This window comes from Arvicanthis niloticus, chromosome 2 (genome assembly GCF_011762505.2).
Source record: "Arvicanthis niloticus isolate mArvNil1 chromosome 2, mArvNil1.pat.X, whole genome shotgun sequence".
In the NCBI taxonomy this organism is placed as follows: domain Eukaryota; kingdom Metazoa; phylum Chordata; class Mammalia; order Rodentia; family Muridae; genus Arvicanthis; species Arvicanthis niloticus.
Genome location: NC_047659.1, coordinates 59,337,329 through 59,361,648, shown reverse-complemented (window position 1 = coordinate 59,361,648; position 24,320 = coordinate 59,337,329). Strand labels below are relative to the sequence as shown.

Genomic DNA, 24,320 nt, shown 5'->3' with positions numbered 1-24,320 from the left:
AGGCATGTATTTATGTCTGGCTTTTTACATTGGTGCTGTCATCTGATCCAGGTCCTCATGGTTGAGCAGCAAATGAGCAGTTATCCACTGAGCCATGTCTTCCAGTGAGAGATAGTTATTTCCATTTTTATAGTTAAGAAAACTGAGGTTCAGAGATTATATAATTTGGCCACAGTCTTGTAGTGGTGCAAATATCTGAACTAGTGTACTCGCAGAGGTATAGCTGGAAGCCAGCAGTTTGACTGCAGTCTCTTTTCTTAGCCAGTATATCACTATTATAGATTATAAAAGCTTTATGAAGATACATTTTACAGCAGCCAATAGGAACACACACCTATTATCCCAGCACTCAGGAGGCAGACACAGAGGGAATCTCTGTGAGGTCAAAGCCAGCCTGCCTGGTCTAGATATCAAGAGTTCTAGGCCAGTCAGGGCTTCAAAATGAGACCCTGTCTCAAAAAATAAATTAAAAATAAATTAAAAATAGGATTAGAAGAGGTCTCGGTGGGTAAAGCGCTTACCACCAAGAGAATGACTGAAGTTTAATCCCCTGGGCCCACATGGAGGAGGGAGAGAATCGATTCCTGAAAATTGTTCTCTGACCTGAATATGACTGCTGTGGTTTATGTGCACCCATGCACACACAAATAAATCTAATTAAAATATATAAGGAGAAACCTAATTCATTATCTTCATTTAGTAATTAGTGAATAACTGATACCAGTTTTACCAGGTGGTAATATACCTTCAACCCTATCACTCAGAAGTCACAGGCACAGGGTTTTTGAGTTTGAGGCCAGCCTGGGGTAGAGTGAGATTCTGTCCTAAACAAAACAAAACAAAACAACCTCCCCACTCAAGAGAAAACAAAACCCAACAATAAACACAACCTCTCCCCCTCCTAAACTTTAAAGGAATTCAGAGGAAAACCTATATAATGTTTTATTTAGGTAAAAAAAAAAAAGCCAGGTAATTTTGAGTTGACTAAAAATTAGCATTCTCTTAATAATTTTAACGATGACATTCTTAACTATTCTAAACTCTTTGTTTATTATATACTGCCTATTGTCCCAGGCAAACCCATATTGTTTTGATGGGAAGACAGTGCAACTCAACAGCTCAGTGGATTCTGCTTTCTTTTAGTTTAGAGCAGAGAGGTTAAGAAACTATTAACAAGTCTAAGCATTTATTTTCTTCATTAGTTTTTAATTCAATTAAACTAAAACAATGAAATTGAGAGTTTCTCTCAGATACTTTCTACCATCCCAGTAACACATAGTCCTATTTCTGGGATTTCTCCCTCCTCCTTTCCTGGCTTCCTTTGGCAAAAAGCTTTGGGGAAGAAAGCAGCAAACCAAACCGCAGCAGGTAAAGAAAGTAAGCGCTTTTCTGTTTTCCCACCCAGATAGGGAAAAGGAACAAGACCCTCATCAAAGGGAACTGAGGCTTAGGCGTGCCGTTCTAAAATGCTTTGTTATTTAGCACCTCCCACTTCCCCCCAACTCTGCAGTAATTCCTCAGAGATTGTATAGTCTCAGCTTTAAATATATATATATATATATATATATATATATATATATATATATATATATATATATTATATATATAAAACTTCCTCGTCTTTCTCTCGCCTTTTTTTTTTTTTTAATTTCCTATAATAAAGTTTCCTATTGGATAAGGTCAGCTCCCTGATTTATGCCTGGTTCCTATTGGAAGCTCGCAGGGGCTGACATCACTTAGGAAAGCTAGGGTAGGGCTGCCAGATCAGTTTGTCACCACCCAGGCTCCCTTGCCTTTGGCTGGGTGCAACTTCCATTTTAGGTGTTGGATCTGAGGGGAGAGAGAGAGAGGGAGAGAAAGAGAGAGAGAGAGAGAGAGAGAGAGAGAGAGAGAGAGAGAGAGAGAGAGAGAGAGAGAGAGAGAGAGAGAGAGAGAGAGAGAGAGAGAGAGACACAGACACGGAGGGAGAAGAGAAAGGCTGGGAAGATCGTGGAACGAGGAAGAGGAAGAGGCGGCGAATCTCGCTGGATTTGTCTTTCTCAGCACATTGGTGAAGCTTTGGGTTTGTTTCTTAAAGGACTGGCTTTAAAAGTCCACATTTGAGGTGTGTGCTTTTTAATTTTTTCCCCTCTTATTAAAATGTGTGTCTAACTAGTTGGGAAAGGGATAACTCAAGTGGAATTTTTTCTTGATGGTAACTGGAGGGACTTTTAAAAGGGGAGAAATCCTGTTAATGCTGACGGTGAATTTTAATCAATTATTTTTTTCTACTTTTAATACTTTGAAGGTTTCTTGGTATTTTATTTAATTAAGGAAAAAAGGTAAAACGTACAAGAGCTGGAAACAAACTTCTAGGTCTAGTCCCGGAAGCTGGTTAGAATTAGGGGCAGAAGTTGTGTAAATTACATTTTTGTGTGTACTTTTATATTATTATTATTTTTTCTGGATTTAGCTAACACTATTTTTTTTTTCAGAGCTCAAAAAGTTGTTTTTTGGGGGCATGCTGTGTGTGGGTTGGGAAAGGAATTGGTCCTGGTCGGAAGCTAGTCGTACAGATGGCTCTTACGGTGGTTCGGAACTTTTAGCCCTATCACCTTTGAATCTGTGGCAGAGGAAAGTTGCAGGAAGCTTTCGAGTTTCAATGGTATTGTTTTTTCCTTCTGAACGTGAACGGCCCAGAAGGATTTCTGCTCTGCAGTTCCTGGGTGGATCCCTCTTTCACTTTTCCAGGTGTGGTGGTGGGTGGGAGCCACTGTCGCCTGCCTAGGAGTCTCTTTGCTTTGCCTTGTGAAAACAAATGGATCCATGTTAACTGAGTTTCTCTCTCTCTCTCTCTCTCTCTCTCTCTCTCTCTCTCTCTCTCTCTCTCTCTCTCTCATTTTGTCCTAAAAGTCCTTTTAATGGCACACATTTGTGAAGGTGTTGTGTGTTAAACTTGCAGATATGATAATGTTCGGCCCTTTAAGGGATAAGGAAATTCTAATCATGCTTTATGTTGACTGGAGTGAAACGACAGATCACCCGAAAGTCTTTTTCAGTCCTTTTGGTCTCTGAAAGGTTTGTAGGTTGTGAATAGACAGGTGAAGAGAAACCACTTAATGAAAACTTGGAGTTTGCAAAGCACATTTGAGAAAGCATAAAGGGAATTTTATTTTTAAGCCACTGGAAAGATTACTTTTTAGAGGTGTCTTTTGTTTGTTTGTTTGCTTGGCGTCGTTAACTTACCATTAAGTCAGAACACTGTTAACGTGACTGGTTCATGTTTTATAATTGACCTTAAGATTTGCTTGGTTTTGCTTTTTGTATATACATTCTTGGAAATGTACAGATCCCAGATAATTATATAGCCAACTCATCAGTAGCTGAAAAATAGATACTTTAAAATGGGGATCAGAAAAAAAAATGGGGATCAGTATGGAAATTAGAGCTGGAATAGATATTGCTCTAATTGTATCGAGATGGGTCTTAATGTGTAAGCTCCTCATTACCTTTAACTGATAGGAATCTTAGTCTTCGGATTTCATAGTCCCTGCCCTCATTCTTTTTAGACTAGAACATTTCCTTGAATATTTTTCTACAGGGAAGACATTCCTTGCAAGATGGTTTTGTCCTTGTGCGGTTGTGGCTTCTAGAGGAAGCAAGTTTTGTTCCTCTTTTCCTTTCCATATAATTTAGGCAAGGATTACAGAAAAAAAAAATTGACATGTGGACTTCAGAATTAAAATAAGTAATTGAAAAGAAAGGAAAAAGACAATATATACAGTCTGTTGGGCTATAATTCTCATTTCCAATTTTTCAATTTTCCTTTGAAATGCTTTTCCGAGGAGATTTCTTAGACCCTCTTTGAAGGGTTGGTCTGTTGCTGCCAGAGTGTCGGTTTCTCACTCAGCCTTTAGGGGGAGGGATGAGAGTCTGAAGGAGGAGTACAAAGGCAGTTTGAAAATAGGTTCTGGATGACTGCTGGTAATCTGGGTCCGGCTTTGAAACTGGGCTTTGTGTAGCTGTGTTGTGCAGCATTAGGGTCCAGGACTATTTACAAACTAAGGCATTGTTTGGCCTGCCGTATGGTACAGAGCTTTTTGAGGTGTTAAGATGGAAGATTTTTGTCTTTTACTTCACCTTCCCTGGTTCTCTCAGGAATTATAGGAAAGGGTACAGATAAGTAAATCTTTATTTTGCTATTATTTTTATTTTCTGTGCTGCTTATTTTGGTTTTGGGGTGAAAATGATGACAAATGAGTATGAATTGCACAGATTTTCTTTCCTCATTTGCTTTATATGGAATTCAGTTAGTTTCTTTGTTATGTGAGTGAGGCAGTGGGTCTGTGTTTCAGGTGTGTGTGGTTGGTTAGAGTTCTAGTGCCTTTCTTAGGGTTCCAGTATGGACAGCCAGGGCTCAGCATGGTCCCAGCTGCTCTAAAATCGGGACTCTGGGAGATCTTAGAAAGGGGAAAGCTTCCTGTAATCACATGCCAGCCTTAGGTTTATCAAATAATTGTTCCTTAGACAGGATGCAGGCAGATAAATTCAGCTTAGATCTCTATCAATTGCAATAGCAAAATATTTAGCTGTGTATAATTTATTGCTTTCTATTGTGGTAGGTGACAGCCCTCTCTTAGTACCTTCTAGATCTTCCCATCCCCTACCCTCCCTGTCATTGTTTTATTTTACTGTGTGCTCAGCATTTTGCATAGACTACCTAATTTCTAATAACCATTTTTAAAAGAATTTGAAACAAAGAAGTCAGGATTTACTGAACATCTTATTATTTAAAGAGTGGCGATAAAGATTGACCCTGGTCTGATTGACTACAGAGTCAATGAATTTAACCAGGGGTACATTACCGTTAACCAGAGATTGGACATAACAGCTGGGACTAAAATAAATGAAGCCTTGTTTTAGGCAGGAACGTTTTGGTAGTTACTTTCAGGGACCAAGTTCGGCTATTATATGTAAAAGACCAGTTTCCTTATTGCAAGTGAAAGCTGAGTATGCTGGCATAGATAGCTTAGCTCTAAAAGCAGGGATCATATATACATGCCACTGCTGTCCCTTAGGCTCCTTTTCCCTTTTGCAGTGCTGGGGATTGAACTCAGGACCTCACATAGACTAGGCAAGTACTCTGCCACAGAGCTCATTACCAATCCTGCTTGCTTTTTGTTTATTTTGAGACAGGGTTTCTCCATGTAGCTCTGGTTTTCCAGGAACTCTGTAGACTAGGCTGGCCTTGAACTCAAAGAGATCCACCTGCCTCTGCCGCCCAAGTGCTGGGACTAATGTCATGCACCACCGTGTCTTGTTGCTCTATATTTTTAACTTCTAGGATTTGCCTCAACCATCATTTGCTTATTAGTGAAATTTTGTCTTCTAGAGAATTTTCAGTTCTTTGGGTTGAATGATACACTTTCTAGTGAGGAGCTTGAGGGAGGTAGTTGTAGTAAATGTGTTTATCATACTATATTAAAAATTATCTTTCACTCTAGACTGTGAACTGCTTGTGTGTAGATGCTATCTTTATCCCTTCATTACCTGTTGTAGTGTCTGCTACAAACTGAGGTGCTCAGTAAGTCTTGTTTAATTAAGGTACTTGATGGGAATTAGTGGGGCCTGAGAAGGCTTAAATGGAGACAGGAATCAGAACAACATGAATTAATTACATTCCCCTAGAATTTTGACACTTTCATTGTAACCTGTAGTTTAGATTTTTTTTACTTATTCCTTTCTATTTTTCTGTTTACATGTATTTCATTGTGTGAGGTGGGGAAGGGCAGGCACCTGCTCTTGCTAAGGCCAGGTGTGTGTAAGTCAGGACATAAGGGCATGGGAGAAAATTCTGTGGTTAGAACTCAAGGTCGATTGCTTGGTGTCAAATTCCTTTATCCTTGAAACATTTCACCAACCCTAATCATTTCTTTGGGGTGGGATCTCATGTAACTGAGGATCACCTTTAATTTCTGATCCCTTTTGGCCCTTCTTCTGAATGCTGGTACTATAGACACATGTCACCAGTAATAGCTTCTTTTAAACAGAGTTTCTGGAAATAATGGAAGATCTTTAAGGTTTAGCTTTTCTTGGCAATCAGTCTAAAGAAGAAGTAATGTGCATTTATTTTATAACTTAGACAGCTGTTGCCTTCAGTCTGTGAGGGCAGCCTATCCATTTTCTGGGGAAAAACACGGAGAGCAACATGGAAGAACGTTCTCACCCCTGCTTGGATCAGTGATTTATACACCACCAACAAAAACACAAAGATCTTGGGATGCTAGTTTTTGATTGTGAGTGCTTCAAAGAAAATGTGTTTGAAGTTTTTTTTCCCTTCCCTACAAGTCTCATTTTGAGACAGGGTGTTCTGTAACTTCTCTGATCTTCAACTCCTGATCTTGGATCTGCCTCCTGAGAGCTGGAATTCTAGGACTAGGCTACTGCACTTGATGTCATGTGTTCTTTTTTTTTTTTTGCTGGAGATTGTGTGTGTATGTGTGTGTGTGTGTGTGTGTACGTATGATTAGCACAGATAGCACACACACAACCATCTGTGTAACTCCAGTTCCAGGAAATATAAATGAGACCCTCTTCTGGCCTCTGTGGGCACCAGGTATGCATGGTACACATATGTGCATGTAGACAAAACACCCATGCACATAAAATAAAAATGAATAAATCCATGTTACATGAAGCTGAAATGGAATTGATTGACCTAAAAGATGTAGCTGTCTCCAAGCTTTCCAATAGAGCACCGAGAGAGCAGGAACACTGTCCTGCTTCGAATTAAAAGGGGAAGCTAAAATATAACTGATTTGTATTTAGTTGCGTAAGTATTTTTAATTATATTTTTGAGACAGAGTTTCAAGTAGCCCAGGCTGGTTTTGGCCTTGCCTAGGGCTTCCTAAATGCTGGACAAGCAGTCTGTCAATTGAGCTACCCCTAGTCTTTTTTTTTTTTTTTTTTTGTGGGGGGGGGGTTCTTTTTTGGAGCCTAGGCTGTCCTGGATTCTGTAGATCAGGCTAGCCCCCAAATTCAGAGAGATCCTCTTACCTTTACCTACTTTGTGTTGGGATTAAAGATAAGTACAACAACATCCTGCTTCCTCTAGTCATAAAGAGTTTTTTTTCAAGTGCTGATCAGTTCTAGGTAATCTGGTTAATGTTTTCAGGGACCTCATGATGGTGACAGTGGTGTTTAAAGTTTTTATTTTACTTCACACATGCAGGATTTTGCAAGAAAAATTTCAAGAATCACATTAAGTCTTTCTTACTCCCATTTACCCAGTCGCTTCTGTTTTGCCTCAGATGTTTTAACTACTGCATAGTATTTTTTAATTTACTCAACCAAAAAAGTAATTTCCTACTGAGCACTTCCCCCAGTGTTACAAGGCAAAGTAGGATAGCACAATTGATGCTTAAAAACATAGAAAGGAAAAACCTATATAAAAGAAAGTCCTACTGAAAAAAAGGTGCTGGAGCTGGACTGTTGGGTGTCAATCGTGCTCTGATTTATCCTGGGACAGACTGCTCAGGCGCTGTTTGTTCTGATCTTCTCTAAGATGGCAATAATTTTAACCATTTATTTATTTATTTATTTATTTTGGTTTTTCGAGACAGGGTTTCTCTGTATAGCCTTGGAAATTTTGACCATTTCTATGGGGATATATATCTCAGTGGGAGGGTGCTTGCCTAGCATGCTCTAGGCCCTAGGTTTGATCTCTTCTAATGCAGAAACAAACAAACAAAATGTATTAATTCTTAACTTTTTATATCGAATTGTCATTACAATTGGTTTTCTATTTAAAAATTCATAAAAAAGTATATACTTCATAGTAATACTTTGCGTTTGTTTGCCATAGAACACTGAATAAACATCATTTGTCTGTTGGACACGATTTCTTTTATAAAAAGTTGTTTTTTGAGACAAAGTTTCACTGTGTAGCAAACTTGCTTATATTCAAAATCTCCTGCCATAGCCTCCCAAGTGATAGGGTTACAGATCTGTGCAAGCCTCTCATGTTCTGTTAACTTTATGAGAAACATTTTATTTTCCTAGTGGGCAGCAACTTTTGGGGAGTTGTGGGGGTTGGGGCGGGAGGGGTTAATGAAGGAGACAAACAGGTAGCACTGCAAGAATAGGTTTATAATTTCCTCAAAGACTTGAGAAGAACTGCAGTTACTCCTGTCCTTTTGTGTCCAGCCTAAACAGAACTCTGGGTAAATGTAATTTGATCAGAGTGGCTTGAGAAGGGTTTTGATTGGGTTTGTTATCATCAACTTGAACCAGATTTTTGTTTTCTGGCTTTCACTATATACCTGTGGTTGACTTGGAATTTAGACCAGGCTGCCCTCAAACTTGTGAAGAGCCTTCTATCTCTTGCCCCACCCCCACCCCAGTTGCTTGAATTATAGTTATGTACCACCACCAGCCCCTCTTTTTTGGTCTCAATTAATTTTGAGCCAGATTCTTTGCATTAAGCTTATCTAACCAAGCGTTTGTAAGCTAGTGCTAGGTTATATGAATGGATGTACAGAAACAAAGGCAGGCTTTTGCTATTATTTTTACTGAAATGGGCTCTTTTTTTTTTTTCCAGGAAACACTTCACTTGCAGCCCGTATTTATAGACATTTGTAAAATTGTAACATGTAAAAATTTTGAGTTCATGAATGCTTCCTGTGAAAAGTGTGCTTCTAAGAAAAGTTTGCTTTCATATGAGGAAAAGCCAAGCTGGGCTTGGAGGATGTGTGCATATCTTAGATGCAGCCCTGTCTGGAAGGAAACTTGTAGGTTTCCTCTAGTCTAGCATTTTCCTTCTCTCCATCTTACCCCTCACCCTTCTAGATGGGGCCTTGCTATGTAGTTTCTTTATATGATGTAACCTATGTTACATCTGAATAGTATCTATTTGGTACCCTTTAGCCTTCTGTGGTAGCTCCTTTACCCAAATTGTTACATTTTCAGTCTAGATTCTTTACTGTTTGAGCTGATTTCGTCCTTGTTGGCTTGCTTTTCCATTCCTGTATTCTCACGCTTAAGTTGTTGGTCTTCTCAAGATTTTTATTTTTATTCTTAATCGGTTGTATTGATGCTAAAGACAAGTGTAAGGATACAGCTTGTTTTCTTTGTGTTAGACTGACATGAAGGTGCATCTAGTAATTCAACTAGTGCCCCTCCCCCCACCCTAGGGGTTTCTTTGTGTAACCCATGCTGTCTCAGGCTGACCTTGAATTCAGACATTCATTAGCCTCTGCCTCCCACATATTGGGATTAAAGGCGTGTACCATCACACCCAGCCCTCAGTTTTTATCTTTAATGTTTTCCAGATCTCATTTATCTTAATTAGTTATTCATAGCTCAGCTAATAGTAGAGCAAAAGAAATTTACTTTCCCCAGAATAAATGGCATTTGTATATGTGACCCATGTTTTTCTGTATTTAAATGGAGCAGCACATTTCTTACTGTTGAATGAGAAGATGTTGTTTGAAGAAGCTTATATTTTAGGAGACCAGATTTTATTCTGATGTTTGAGGACATAGACATTGTTATAGAAAGTAGGTCAACTTTTCAGTACCTTTATCAAAGCACCTGCAGTTCCCATTTCATTGCAAGTGAAGAAAATCTCATTGAATAAAGTAGCTGGTGTGTATATTCAGTCTACTTTTAAAATAGAGGAGTCTATTTTAAAAGGGAAATTGATGCCAATCTGATTTCTCTCCTGCTTCTTTGGAATGGGGGAATTCTGTAATCTTTCTGCTGTTCTTTCCTCTGCTAGCTTTGTAAACTAGGACACAGTTGGGCACTTGAGTGCCTACCCTGCTGAAGGTCAGGCAAAGGAGGAGGAGGAAGAGGAGGAGGAGGAGGAGGAGGAGGAGGAGGAGGAGGAGGAGGAGGAATGGCTATAGGTGTATAGAGGTCTCTAATCATTGATAGACCTAAGGATCACAGTTAGAAAAACAAAAAAGTATCGAACCTGGTATGGCACTAATCCGTATTTTGAGGAAGCTGAGACAGGAAGATTGGGAGTTTGAGACCAGCCTATGCTACATGGTGGACCTTGCCAAAAATATCAATAAATAGGACTGGACTGGTTAGATGGCTCAATTAGTAAGACACTTGCTGCCAAACTTGCTGGCTTCTGCATGTGTGCCTCATAGCATAGGTTCCCACACATATCCATGCATATGCAAAATTCCTGTAAAATAATAAAAAGGAGCTAGTCATGGTGCATGCTTGAGAAGTGGAGAATGGAGGGCCAGGAATTACTGTATCGTTGGTAAGTAGTGAGTCTGCGGTTAGCATGGGGACCGTAAGACCTTGTCTCAAAACAAGACATGCAACTAACTAAATAAAGAACTATTGAAATAAAAACAAAATGAAGTTGGTTTATTTTTCTAAATTAACTATATTCATTGAACATGAGAAACATCTTCACTTGTGTGGTAGTAAACGTGCAGTCCTAGCCCCAGAGGCTAATGCAGGGTGATAGGAGATGATGGTGCTACTAGCTGGGCCAGGATGATAGGAGATGATGGTGCTACTGGGCAAGAGCTCAGGACTTTTTCCCAAAAGCAAGACAGAAAAGACCAAAGTAAACAAAGAAAAAAAACAAACAAAAAATTGAGGGTTGAGGATGTAGCTCAGTAGTACTTTATGCCTGGCATAAAGAAGTTCCTGGATTTGATCACTACATGCACAAAAAGTGATATATGCTATGCTGTAGTGTATAATAATAAACTAAATTGACTTAATGAATATATAATTACATATGTTACAATATGGATTTCTGCTGAAAAAAAAAAAACAAAACATTAGTACATAGAATGGAAGCCATATGGGTCCAAGGGGCAAAATTTGTGTGTATGTATTTGTTGCTGTTTGCTGTCTGTTAATCTATCTATCTATCTATCTATCTATCTATCTATCTATCTATCTATCTATAAATAACAGGGTTTCATGAAGCCCCGGCTGGTTCATGAACTCCTAATCTTTCTGACTACATGTCTCAAATGTTGAGGATTATTATATGAGTGATCAAGGAGGGCTTATATGTAAGGTATATTTGGAAGAGAACAAAAAAAATGAGTGATTGTTATTCACAGGAGAGGACTAGAAAAGGCACAGACCTAGGCTAACTCCCTGGTCAAGAGTGATGGTGAGGGGGTGGGTATCAACAGAGACCTACCTACCTGTCTGGGCTGCTTTATACTGAAGGATAGAGTACTGGCACAGGAGCCTGCTTAGCACTACAGAGTACAAAGAAAAATAAATTGTCTTTAGATCTACGGAGACAACAGCTGTGACTAGCGTTTGGTGTGTTCCAACTAACTTGAGGCAACAGCTGTCCCAGCCTCTTTCTCCCATTGCAGAAACTCTATGAGAGTGATTTCCATAATAGCACATTCTATATGAGTTGATGACCCTTGTCTTGGAGAACCATAAGACAAGTGCAGTTAGAATAACTTTATATGCGTTTGTAAACATCAACGATTTTCTTATCTACATAGTTGCCTAGGAAAAGGAGAAATTGCAGCTCAAGTGTGGTACAGTTTTTTGTCTACATTTGTTGGTTTTGTTTGGTGCTTTGGATCCCCACTTACCTCCTGCCGCCGCCGCTGCTGCTCATTTCACCAAAAGCTCCTGGGGTTTTTTGTTTTGTTTTTTTAGGAGAGGATCTTTCTAGATCTATCTTCCTGGAACTCACTGTGTAGAGCAGTCTAGCCTGGAACTAACAGAAATCAACTGCCTCTGCTGTGATTTAAGGCATGGGCTACCATACCTGGATAGAAATTCCTCCTTCTTCCTTTTAATGTTGGGGTTTGAAGGTTTCAGGGATCCCCCTCCTGAGACTGGGGAATTACAGTTACTGTTACCATATCCATTTTTCTGTCTTTCATATCAGCGGTGATTATCCTTGTTAAGTAACCTTAGGGCTCTATTTTTTCTTTTCCAGATATGTAAGTTTAATTTATCAGGGATTATCAAAACACATACTGAATCACTTTGCTTGGTTAATTTTGATGGAGCTATTTGGTGATTTGATGTTCTTTGGCAACCCATATAGCAAAGTCAGATAATACCTGATTACCAGAGGACCTGTGTCACTCACATTTACTTTTTCTTTCAAGATTTCTGGTTTAGCAACGTTGCTAGAGATACTTAAGCTAGAGATACTGCTCCTCTACCCTAATATTAATGAGTGTATCTGTGTCCTCAAGCTTATATCATAGTACAGGTTAGCTAGTCTAGTTTTCCTTCTTGAGCCTCCCCGGGCTGGGTTTAACCTGTAGGAGCTACTATACCTTTCTATTAGAGGCTTTAGACCTGGTACTTGACCTGGTTACTCATTATTCTGCCCTCTAAATACAGTTATCTGGTTGTCATCCTGTGCTTAATACCATCTTTACTGGTTGACTAAGGAACACATCAATTCCCTTCTCCTAGCTGTAGCATTATGTGGGAAGTATTCTAGGTAATCACAGATATCTGCAAGGTTTCCAAGGTACTTTAACTAGTTGATGCTTATTTCTCCAGCATATGTAGATGGTGAAGTTGCTTGTGATTGTCAGGACTGTCAATATCATGCTGTTCTTTTTTTTTGCCTAAATCTTCACTTATACAATTTTCATAGAAATGCTTTTTGCCATAGCTCTTTAAGGACATTTTACTACTCATTTGGTCTCAAACTAGAAGTTAAAGTGACTTGCTTGGAAAAAATGTCAGCAGTAGCTCTTGCTGTTTCAATGTCTGGTTAGTCCTCATCTGTTACCAACTAGGCTAGAAATATCTAGGGTTCATGAATGTTAGAATGAAGAAGATTTTGGACTTGGCTTCTTTTACAGTAGAATATGGAACAAGTCTATAAAAATTTGGCATAGACCTTCATTCCTTGCAGTAAATTAAAACATTTACAATTTTGTTCCTTCTGCAGTGTAAATAGGCATGTACTCCAGCAAGCAGCTCACAAGTCTATAGGCAGTGGGCCTGGTACCAAGATAGTCTTTCTTCTAGGTGCTGAGTCTAAAAAAATTTAATATTTAAAGCTGAACTTGGTGACAAAGGTCTGTAATCCCAGCAATCAGGAGGATCACTGTGAGTTTGAGACCAGCAACAAGCAAATTAGGTGATGTACTGAGAGTTTGTCTAAGCAAATAAAATAAAACAAATGAACAAAGGATTTAACATTATGCTGCTACAGCTATCCTATACTTAAGTCCACGCTCTTAGAGTTTCTAATCCAGACAGAGTAATGATCTGAACTGCCTAGTGGGCAGTAAAACAGGCCCAAATGTATTTTCTAACTACTGCCCCTTTGTCAAAGGAATGTTGTGGTTAGATTGTCAGGAACAGACCACATGATTTCCTACAGGCTGTAAGAATCACTACATAGCATTTTTGAAAATATGAATTTCCAAATGATTGTGATCCCTTAGGGTTGAATTCTCATGTGGCTGGGTATTTAATTGAACTGAGCAGACTACTAACTGGCTTGTGGTGGTAGACATGAGGTGGGGGCTGGTTAATTTGAAATTATCCACTTGAGTGTTACCCAATATTGTTTTTGGATTCCATGTTAATACAGATTTGAAGGTTACTTCAATGTGTAGCATGGCGTGTAGCATGGCCTGTTAAGGGAAACCTTTAGACCATGTCTCTGTTTCCCCCTTGCAATTTTGAAATTGTGGAACAAATTCAAGAGAGGATGTTAACATTGAAACCCCAGCTGTACAATTTGTTTAAAACTCACAGGAAGGGCTAATTTACTTCCTGTCTGAAAGGGAAATGCTGGCTCCCTTAACTTCCTTCTTGGCTAACTCTGGTTAACTTGGACTATGGGTTGGGGGAGGAGCTGGTCCTCCCTCCCCCCCCACTCCCCTTTAGTGCTGTAGAACACCTCATGCATACTAGGCAAGTGTTTTATCCTGAACAATCAGGATGCTCTACCTGCAGTCTGTGTTACTGATCCCACTGGTTACCAAAGCCATAAGGAGCAGTTACGGTCATATTTATGTTTACTTTTGTGTCTCCGTTGCCTCTGGTGTACTTTGTTGTTGTTGGGGGAAGGGGAAGTCCTGTACTAAGGTTGTTTTTGCAGTTCAGGAATCCTTCCCATCCCTCAGACATTATTTTGCATTGAGCCTTATTTATATACACACCCCCTGTATTCTCTGAGCTTTGAAAATAGACTTGTAAGGAAGAAACTGAAACCCATTTGACACTGAAAGGTAGATTGTAGAGAGAATTAAATTGGACAGAGGGAATAGATGACAAAAATTTCTTATTTTTAAATTGAGCCAAGCAAGCATTCCAAGTGGGGCCAGTTGGCACTCTTCCTGCTATTTTAGTCCAGGCTTCTCCTTGCTACTGACGGTCAATTGTATTGACTGTTTGATGTGAGTTTGAACTGTGCTCTGAGAAGGAGGGGGAGGCAAAGTCGTGGAAACAGCTGGTGTCTTTATCAAACCCTCTCAATTATTCTTTGTAAAGATTATTCTGGAGCAAGGAGTGGCCCAGGAATTGGATCTGGATAATGGAGTAGCACTGGCTTCTCAGATAACTCTCAATGCTCTGTTGATGTCGGCTAGTTGGAATGTACCCTAACTTTATGAGACACATTCTTTTCTCCCCTCCTTCTGCTTTCCAAGTGCTCTGATGGCTTGATTTTTTGAGATGAAGTCTCAAGTAGTCCAGGCTAACTTTGAACTTTTGAATTCATCCTGTCTCTGCCTCCCAAGAAGATTGGGGTTATGGATGAGAGCCACCATTCTCTCTGATTCTTTGGCTTTGGAGCATGATTCGGGAAGATAGATGGCAAGACGGATTCATCCTCCTAAAGCCCTAAACCCTCCAGGGGTGTTCTCTTTAACTAAAGCCCTACCCCCTCCAGGGTGTTCTCTTTAACTAAAGCCCTACCCCCTTCAGGGTGTTCTCTTTAACTTCCCTTTGGCTGAGTTTTCCAAATAACGTTGGAAAGAGCCAGAGATATAGTTAGACTCAGGATCTCTGGTGGAGTTAAGTTAAACTGTAATTGGTTGACTGTACTAGTCTTCTTCTCTGGCTCATACTCCATTTCTCTTGACTGAACACTCCTTTTCTGTCTCACCTGTTTAGTTTGATTCGGATGTACCAGACACTTTTTCAGAGCAACAGCAGCAGCATGCATAGGAGCGTATTTAGTATTATTGTATATGTGTGGGGTCTTTTACAACCATTTTCATTTTATTTCAGAAAACTTACTTACATTTTAATTAAAAAAAAAAAAAAACACTTTGTATATCCATCTCATTGTGTACCAGGAACTTACTGATAAATTTTCAAATTTTGAACATTCTTGAGAAAAAGAGAATTAGTTAAATTTGGGGCTAGGTAGAAGACTGGAAACTTGCTTGTGTGCTTCAGTGACATGATTTGTAACGCCTAGACTCTGGGTTTCTATCAGCTTAGAAGAGCTGTTGTATATATTCTTGTCCTACTTCTCCATCTGCTTTTGCCAGGCCCACTTAAGGACTAAATGCTTTTAAATTGTGCTGCAGAGATCAAGATATAGACAGATATTCAAGATTTAGCTGATAATGTTTCCAGTGGCTTGGGGGTGGGGGTTAGGAGGAGGAAGGAGAGAAACAATGAGAAAGATGGCATTTACTAGTTCTTGGCTCAGAATGTTCTGGTTAGAACTCGTCTGAGCGATACTTATGTGCCTTGAATGGAATCTTGGGCAAAGGCTGCTACTTGTTTGGATCTCAGGAATCTCTGGTTGATGGAGTTTGACCTCTGTCTAAAGTTTTGCTTCTAGGGAAGCTGTCTTCTAATGGGCTGTGCAAGGTAATAGAAAAAACACAGTTTGGTCCATTCTTGGAGTCAGCCAGTGCTTTGCTTTGCTTTGCTTTTTTTTTTTTTTTTTTTTTTTTTTCCTTCCTTTAACTAGGCTGCAGGAAAAAGCTAAGGTTGCTGTCAGCCTCTTTGCTGCCTGGGCTACAATGCAATTCCTAGTGGCCTTCCTCCCGTTCTCTTGGGAAGTTAGGAACTTTGCCCTCAGAACTTGATAAACTGCCTTTCTGTAGGGTGGAGTCTGCTGCCTTTGTTTGTTCTCGGTGGGGCCAGCTTTAGGAATCAGTTCCACATGTAGGGAAGTTCGAAGAGTTTAAAAGCAGTAGAAATGGATGACATGTTCTACAGTGATCATCTTGGTGGCACTTTCTTGAGCGGTGGGTGCCACTTGTAGCTGTGCTGACTGGAATAGCAGCTTTAGCTTTAAAATCCCTATTTCAGTGTCTCAAGGTGAAAAAATTTGCCAAGTACATATTAAAAATCCTTCACCCTCCATCCCCAGACTCTTACTTAGGTCTGTGCACATAGTATCTTTCTGCTTATTCTTAAAGGCCTGAGCTTTGTCCTATGTAGTGTTGGCTTGAGGCTAAGAGGAGGGTTGTTTTCCTGAACACGATAAGCAACTGAGCAGGGCAAAGTAGGAGCTCTAACTGGTGATTGGTAGACAGGATGCCCTGGAATGTGGTTGGCCTGCAGCCCAGAATCCAGCACTTTGTATTTGTTTGTTTCTGGGAGACTGTGGTCTGGTGCTACTGTGACAGGAAGTGAGAAAGCTGGGAGTGGGGGAACAGAGAGGGGTGATGTCTTTGTGGTTCTCCTGTGAAATCTCTTTGTCCCTGGAGAGCAGCTCTGCTACAGAGCCCTACTGAGAAGAGAGCAGCCTTTGTGTGTCTAATGGGTCTCAGAGCATCTAGCTACTCTGAGGGATTAGAGGGTGTGAGATCTGACTGTGGCCTTTTACATCTTAGCACTTGAGTTATATAAATGGCCTTGATCTCTTAGCATTGAAGAGCTTTCTGAGTTTTGTGTATGCTTATTTATGAATCTAGGATTTAATTAAGAATGGAATGCTAGGAGGGCATAGATGTCTGATAATGTTGATGTACTGTGTTTGTTGCAGAAGTTGTTTGGGGTCTGAAAGGGACAAAGAAACTGGTAATCCTGGAACCCTTCTGTTTGGCACCTTGCTACCCACAGGAATACCCACCCTGTCCATTTCAGCATCCCCTTACTGCAGGTGGCCTAGGATAGCTGATAGTTCCCTGGGGTTGAAGTAGTGTACCCATGACAGTTTGTCCTCCTTCTGCTGCCCCCTTTTCTTTCTTGTTTTGTTTTTCCTGCTCTTTATTCCAGCTGTGAAATAGGCATCTTTTATCATGGTTGGTTGGGTGGCTGAGTCCTCAACTTCTTGCTAAGCTGGCTAGCCCCTAGCACACACAGAGACCGCCTTTGATTGTCCAGGAGGACAGCTGCCCTAGAGGCAGATTGCTAACATACCGCTAGAACAATCCCTTCCCTCTGTTCTGATGCTGGCCAGCATAGTCTTCTCTGCTTCTAGTTCCTTTTCTTTCCTATCCCAACCGTGATCTTTGCTTTTGACTTACTGAGATGTCATATTAAAAAACAAGAGGAATATTTTGATGAGATTTTCTTTCTTGAGGTGGGATGAGGGTGAAAGTGAGGGTTTTTTTTTTTTGTTTGTTTGTTTTTTTTTGTTTTTTTTGTTTTTTGTTTTTTGGTTTTTTTTTTGCTAGATTTCAAGATGAAGCTTGCCAATGGAAAAGTAGGTGATTGGTACAAAGTCGTCTCTGTTTTGTTTCTACTACTTTTTAGATTTGAGTACTTGTTCCTTATAAAAAGAAACTTAGTCAGATGCTGGGAGGTGGTGTAGCTCACGCCTTTAATCCTAGGACTTGGGAACCACAGGTAGGCAGATGTCTGTGAGTTCAAGGACAGCCAAGGCTGCAAGGAGAGACTCCCTCTCTTCCCTAAAAAACAAAAACAAAACAATAAAAAAGAAGCTTATTCCGAATTAGAATAGAGCCCTAGAATTGAGGAATGCTTTGCCTGGGTCCACTCCTTCTTGCCTGTGTCTACTGCACTTCCTTCTTCAAGTGTGTGTGTGTGTGTGTGTGTGTGTGTGTCTAGGAGCTCACTGTATATATAGCCCAGACTAGCCATGAAATTCTTTTGCTTCAGCCTACCTTGTATTTGGATTACAGGTATGTAGTACTATCATATCTTGCTTAAAAAATAACAACAAAAATCCCTTGTTTTGTGTGTGTGTGTGTGTGTGTGTGTGTGTGTGTGTACTTAGAATGACTCAGAACCACTGGAAGCATAGAAAGCTCATACACCCACTACTGTATGGGGAGAAGTGTTATGCCTTGAGTAGGACTACTAACCAGCTTGCTGCTTCTGTTGATGTTCACTTATCATAACAATGAACATCATAACAAAGAACCACTTGAGCCCACCTGGGGTTTTATGGAATTCGGGCATAGGCACTGAGAAGGTTCTACTGGTAATTTCTATGGGGAGATGCAGTACACTGCTTTAGGCCTGGGTTTTTACCTTTCATTCAGATGGGGAAAGCATCTCATTCTGTTACCTGTTAGTATAGTTAAAATAGAGTTTCATACTTTCTGTCACTGCTTTCCATAAATGCACTGTTGTCCATAAAGACAGTTGTCTCCTAAACCTCGCAGAAGGGGTATCTGTTGTGTCCTTATCAAGGCTTTGAAAAATTAGGGACTTGTGCATATGGCTCGGTTACATGATTCTACCTTTTCCAAGTTATTTTCAAATGATGAACAAAAGAGATGAGGACTACTGTAGATAGGAAGTAAAAGGACTGGTGAGAAGCTGTGTCTTTCAAACAAAGAATGTGAGTTCATGTCAGCTGGATGACCTCTCCTAAACCCAAAGGTTAAGCGCTTTTTTTTTTTTTGGTCACAGTTAATTTTAGAATTTTCCTTTTAATAAGAGTTGCACAGTATCATCAAATTCTGTTAGATTTTTGTCACTTTACTACCCTCCCTTTTTTCCTCCCTCCTTTTTCAGGAAGGAGAAAGGCATTTGGCCTTTCCCCTTCCTGGAGTCTGACACCTCCCCCACCCCTCCCTTTTATCTTAGTTTCCTTATCGGCTTCTCCCTAAGCCCTGCTTTTTCCTTATAAGGTTAGGCAAGGTCCCTTTGCTCAGGTTGCAGAGGGATCTAGAAGAGTAGCTATCTCAGTGTCAGCTTAAGAAAATTCATCGTCTGTCCCTGTGGAAGGCCTTGGAGAGAGGCACCTGGCTAATGGGGGAGGAGAGGGAGGTGGCCTGGCCTGGGAGATCAGAAGGACTTGTTAGACCAGTCTTGTGCATGTGTCATACAGCTCCAAAGAGAAGCAGGTTTTGTTTCTTTCCATGCTCTTTCAGTCCTGGGTTCCTTGATAGAGTCACACCTTTCTTTTGCTTCAAAGCCAGCCCAACTTTAGTCATGTTAATCTGCTAGGGTTTGGGGAGTTCCAAGGATATGTGGGAGGGGAAAATAGAACAAAAATAATATTCTATGTCGTTTCTGAACTTAGGCCATGATGAAGTGATTTTTGTCCCCTTCCTTTTGTGATATCTTTCAGTATGTGGTTTCCTCAAACTCCTAGACTCCAGTGATCTTCCTGCCTGTGGACCAGTTTTTGTTGTGGCACAAGACTTCTTAGTCAGCGTTGTACCCCTGAACTGTATTCCCCAGTCTCCACATACTTTTTTGAAGTTATAAATTTACAATAGGAGCTACAAATTCATCTTGTATGGTAACCAATATCTGTAGTTTTAGCATTCTGGAAGCTGAGATAGGAGGATGGCTTCAAGAGTTTGAGAACAGTTTGGACTATATAGGGTTACAGACCAGCTTAGCTTAGACTGCAGAGTGGAGACCCTGTCTCAAACAAACAAAATGAAAAAGAAGGCAAACATTAAATCCTGCAATGGATGTAATGCACACCTGTAATCTCATCAGTAGGTAGCTGAGGCAAGGAACAGCACTGAGTTCTAGCCTAGCTTAGTCTATATCACTAGGCTAAGCTTTGTTGTCTTGGCCATTTTACAGCCTATGTATTTGTGCCCTTCAGATGCCCCTGACCCAGAAACCCTTGTGGCCCTGGTTACCCAAAGCCTGGTCGTCTCTCAGGACCAAGGAGCCTTTTAATGCAGCACAGGTCCATGGCTCCAGAACACAGCCCCTAGAAAGCTCAAAGAGATGCTGCCATACCAGCCTGGGGAAAATGTAATCAAATTCCTAGTGGTTGGTTGGTTTGTTTTTGGGGGAGGGGAGAACAGGCTCACACAGTAACCCAGGCTGTCATGGAGCTCATGTAGCCCAGGCTGGCCTCACTTTTCAACTCCCAAGGGTCTCCCTGCCTTAGCCTCCTCAGTGCTTAAATTGCAGGTGTAAGCTACCCCAGAGGCACAAGGAAAACTTTTATGTATTATTTTTTCCTTTCACTTTTTTTTCCTGTCTTTTCAAAACAGGGTTTTGTTCCTCTGTGTTTGTGTTTCCCTGATTGGCCTGGAGCTCGCTTTCTCTACCAGGCTGACCTCAGACTCTCCTGTTTCTGCCTCCTGAATGTTGGGTTTAAAGGCCTATGTGGCACCACCCCTGGCTCTTTTTATTTATGTGTATGTATACATATGTATGTGTGTGTCCTAGGAAGCCAGGAGAAGGCATCAGATCCCTTGAAACTAGAGGTGTAGGTAGTTTTGAGCTACTTGACTTAGGGTGTCAGGAACTGAGCTTGGGTCCCTCTTAACTGCTGTGCCATCTCTCCAATCTCAATGTATTTAATTAAGTTAAAATTCAATTCCAAGCAACTACATGCTAGCTCACAACTATCTGTTATGGGATCCAATGCCCTCTTCTTCATATTCATTAAATAAATAAATGAATTAATTAATAAATGAATAAAAAGTTCCAGCTCCCAACCCATCCCTCACAAAAGTTCTACCTGCTGAAATTGAGACTAATTATGGAAATTTTCACTTCTCTGTTTAGATTCATATCCATACTAACCCCTGGAAGATCTATGTCTGACTGAGGCATAAGAATCACAAAAAGAAGCTCAATGCCAATAAGACCACCTATTAAAAGCAATGTCAAGGGCTGGGAATATTAACTCAGTAATACAGTGCTAAGTACAGTCGTAAGTCCCTAAGTTTAGTCCTCTATAACACACAAACCAAAAAAAATCCAAAGACAAAAGACTGTAGTATGTGCCTGTTGCTTAAGCCAGTTCTGGAGAAGCCTAGACAGCATGGTATAACAATAATAGTAATATTATATTATTAACAATTAATAAAAGTATTATTCATCTAAGGAGGACTCTTCTTACTGCATACTTTCATCTCAACTATGGAGTAACAAAATTTACTCTCTTGAAATAGCACAGTTTTTGCCTTTCCCTGAGGCTCCAATTTACTGAAAAGGCTGACCAATAGTGTCTTACTGTATCTACCCTAAGGCTCACTCAGGCAGTTAATGGGACCTCTGGTCTTATTATCTTCCTTTGCAGAAAGTAATATAACTGACTCCAGTGACAAAGGAAAAGAACTTAAACAATAAAAGCTTTTTTTAACTTAATTAAATACATTGAGATTGGAGAGATGGCACAGCAGTTAAGAGGGACCCAAGCTCAGTTCCTGACACCCTAAGTCAGTACTCTTAACTGCTGAGCCATCTTTTCAGCCCTGGTAGCTGGAACTTTGGACTCTGGTACAAGTACTCTCAATATGGAGTCTTAGAAAAACTTTTCTCAGAATATGTTTGAGATTTGGAACAGAATGGTAATTTTCTGTGTGTGTGTACTTGAACAGGAACATTGAACTGTGAGTTTTGGATACATTTTTCTTCTGGCTGAAATTATATAACACAGTGCTGAAGTGTTATAGGTTACTTGCTGTATGTTACCGTTACCGATTGGTATTCAGTGAGAGGCTGGGTGTTTTAAAAAAAATATTTTATATCTCAGAAGACATGGAAATGGAATTTGCTTTGAGGGAGAACATAACATTTGTGCCATTAGTTTTCATTTATAATGTATTAACAGGAAAAAAGGAGGAGACTTTGGGACTTTGAGTTATAGAAAGTTGTAATCTCTTCTCCAGAGCCTGAAGGTCAAAGCTTAGATAGCTCTTTGATTTAGGGGACATTGGGGTTTCTTCTCGCAAAGGTGTACTCAAGTACTCGCCCAAGTCTGGCCAAATATGGGTCTAGCTACATGAGCTTCATGGAAGTGTGTGTGTGTTTGTGTGTGTATATTTGTGTGTGTGTATTATTTGTAGTTATTAAATGAAGCTCTGAGTGGATGGTAATGGAAATTAAAACTTAAACAGGGTTACACAATTCCTCCCAGGTTTTCTAGATATTTTTTGACAGAACCAGTGATTGGATTTAAGATCTTTTGATATGAGTGGGATCCATCTGGTAAAGACTTATGGCTTGTTAAAAGTAAACACAACTATTCTCAGAAAATATAATCTTAGGAGAATAATAAGGTTAAACACCTCTTAATGATCCCTTTTTGTTGAAAGTGTCTGACAGTAGTAAGTGGTGAACTTGGAAAGGTATTAGACCAGACTTAGAGGACTTTTTTTGATGCTGGCCCAAGTCAGTCAGTGATTTGCAGATTGGTTTGTAGCAATTGGTAGGTATGTGGCAGGAAGAGGGTACTTCATCAAGTTACGAGACTTTCTGCTATGGCTTGTCATATGTTTTGCTTTTCTTTATTTTTGTACAATGTAGACAGATATTTCCCCATCCCTCTTTTCCTATAAAGGTTAAGAAGAAAGTTCTCAAAGAGCCTTGGGCCATTTTTTTTTTTTTTTTTTTTTTTTTTTAATTTGAGGAAAGGTTTTGCTAGGTAGCTCCAGGCTGGGCTCAAGCCTGTGGTTCTCTTGCTTCAGCCTCATAAGCACAGGGATTACAGACATTTGCCAGTATGCCCTGCTTGGACGTGTATTTGTACAGCATGGCATAGAAGAGAGTATAGGCTTAAGAAATATTCGAGACCTTCGTTTAAATTCTAAATTTGCTATGAACTGTTCGAACTTGGTTAATTTTTTCACCTATGAGTCTGTTTTAACATTTGTAGTAAAACTTAACTTCCTTATGGTTTCTGTGATTGCTAAGGCAATAAATATAAGCCATTCCATCGTTGGTGATGTTTTTCATGTTTCTTTGTCTGAGGTAACAAACTTGTAAGGCCCTGAAAAAGAAATAAGAATTAGTACTGGTACAGTGACTATAAGGTTACTAGAGAAACATGTCTGTCCCAGAAACACTGGTTTAGTTGGGACCTCCTAGTATGTAGAGCTCTAGTAGAGAAACCAGCTCATCTACTCTGAAGAATTCAATTGTGTTCTAGATCCGATTAATTTCATCTACTACTTCACAAAATAGTTTAGGCCTGAGATATTACCATGAAGTAATGTAATTGGAAGATTGAATCTAACTCTTGAAACAACTTAATACCTCACCTTGTAGAACACACTTTATCTCATTCAATCTTCACAGCAGCTCAGACTTAGAATGGCCTGTTGCTATTGACATCACACAGATGAGAATAACCACAACATAAGGCAGGACTGGGACCAATCTTGTGAATTATATCCTGTCTCACACAGCCACTGCTTCTCCCTTTTAAACAGAAAAATCCATTCATGCATAAAGACCTAGGAGTGTGACCGCTTTTTCTACTAAACTGTATTGTCCTCTTAAAGTCAGCTTTAAAAGAACTTAGAGTTTCTCCAGACCGTGCTTCGTGACATAGGTCCCTCAGTGTTTTTCCTAACTTTCCTTTAAACTGATTGTATCAAATTAAAGTTGTGGGGGCAAAAAGTGACCATTTATGGCATGATGACAAACACTGTCATCTGTGGCAGGGAGTGTTGTTTCTCTGTGCCCCATAGTAGTGGTCGCCTGGGCTTTTATTAGCAAGAAGATTACAGGGTGGAGGCTGCCACAGTGGTAACTGCAGTCAGTACAGGCCCTGTTTAAAATCAGTAACTGGAGGAGTCTCTCTTGAGCTGGATTCTCTTGATGTGGAAGGTTCATAGGTCACTGTACATAGATGAAGGCAAGTGTTTAAAATAAAAAAATAGAGATAAAAAGGTAACAATTCGAACAAGCCAGGAGTGGTGATAAATTTTTATACCCCAGTACTTGGGAAGTAGAGACAGGAGGATCAGGAATTCAAGGTCAGCTTCATCTTTATAGTGAGTTTGAGACTTGCCTAGGAGACTATCACAAACAAAAACACAAAAAAACCAACATATTAAAGAAAGACCTTTGAGTGGTCCTTTGGAATGTGGGGTAGGAGTATGAGAAAGTGGCACTGGGACATTGGGTGTTGAGCTGAGTGAGAACCGAGGTTGATAAATGATTGTGGGAGCCTAGGGCTGGATAGGACTCGTTTAGGGACAGTGCATCGTGTTCTCAGATTTAGTGACTGAACTGATTCAGTTTACTGGGCA

At 40.0% G+C, this 24,320-nt stretch overlaps 1 protein-coding gene across 16 annotated transcripts in view; it reads left to right on the top strand.

The window, feature by feature from the left end:
- Window positions 1-1,763: 1,763 nt before the first annotated feature.
- Window positions 1,764-24,320, top strand: part of Ctnnd1 (catenin delta 1) — a 49,076-nt gene continuing 26,519 nt past the window's right edge. For 10 of the 16 annotated variants that reach the window (XM_076928977.1, XM_076928979.1, XM_034495890.2 and 7 more), the window contains exon 1: window positions 1,764-2,104. The gene's annotated coding sequence lies outside the window, so the exon portion shown is untranslated. The remainder of the gene's footprint in view (window positions 2,105-24,320) is intronic. The other 6 variants (XM_034495893.2, XM_034495888.2, XM_076928973.1 and 3 more) reach the window with 1 other exon arrangement.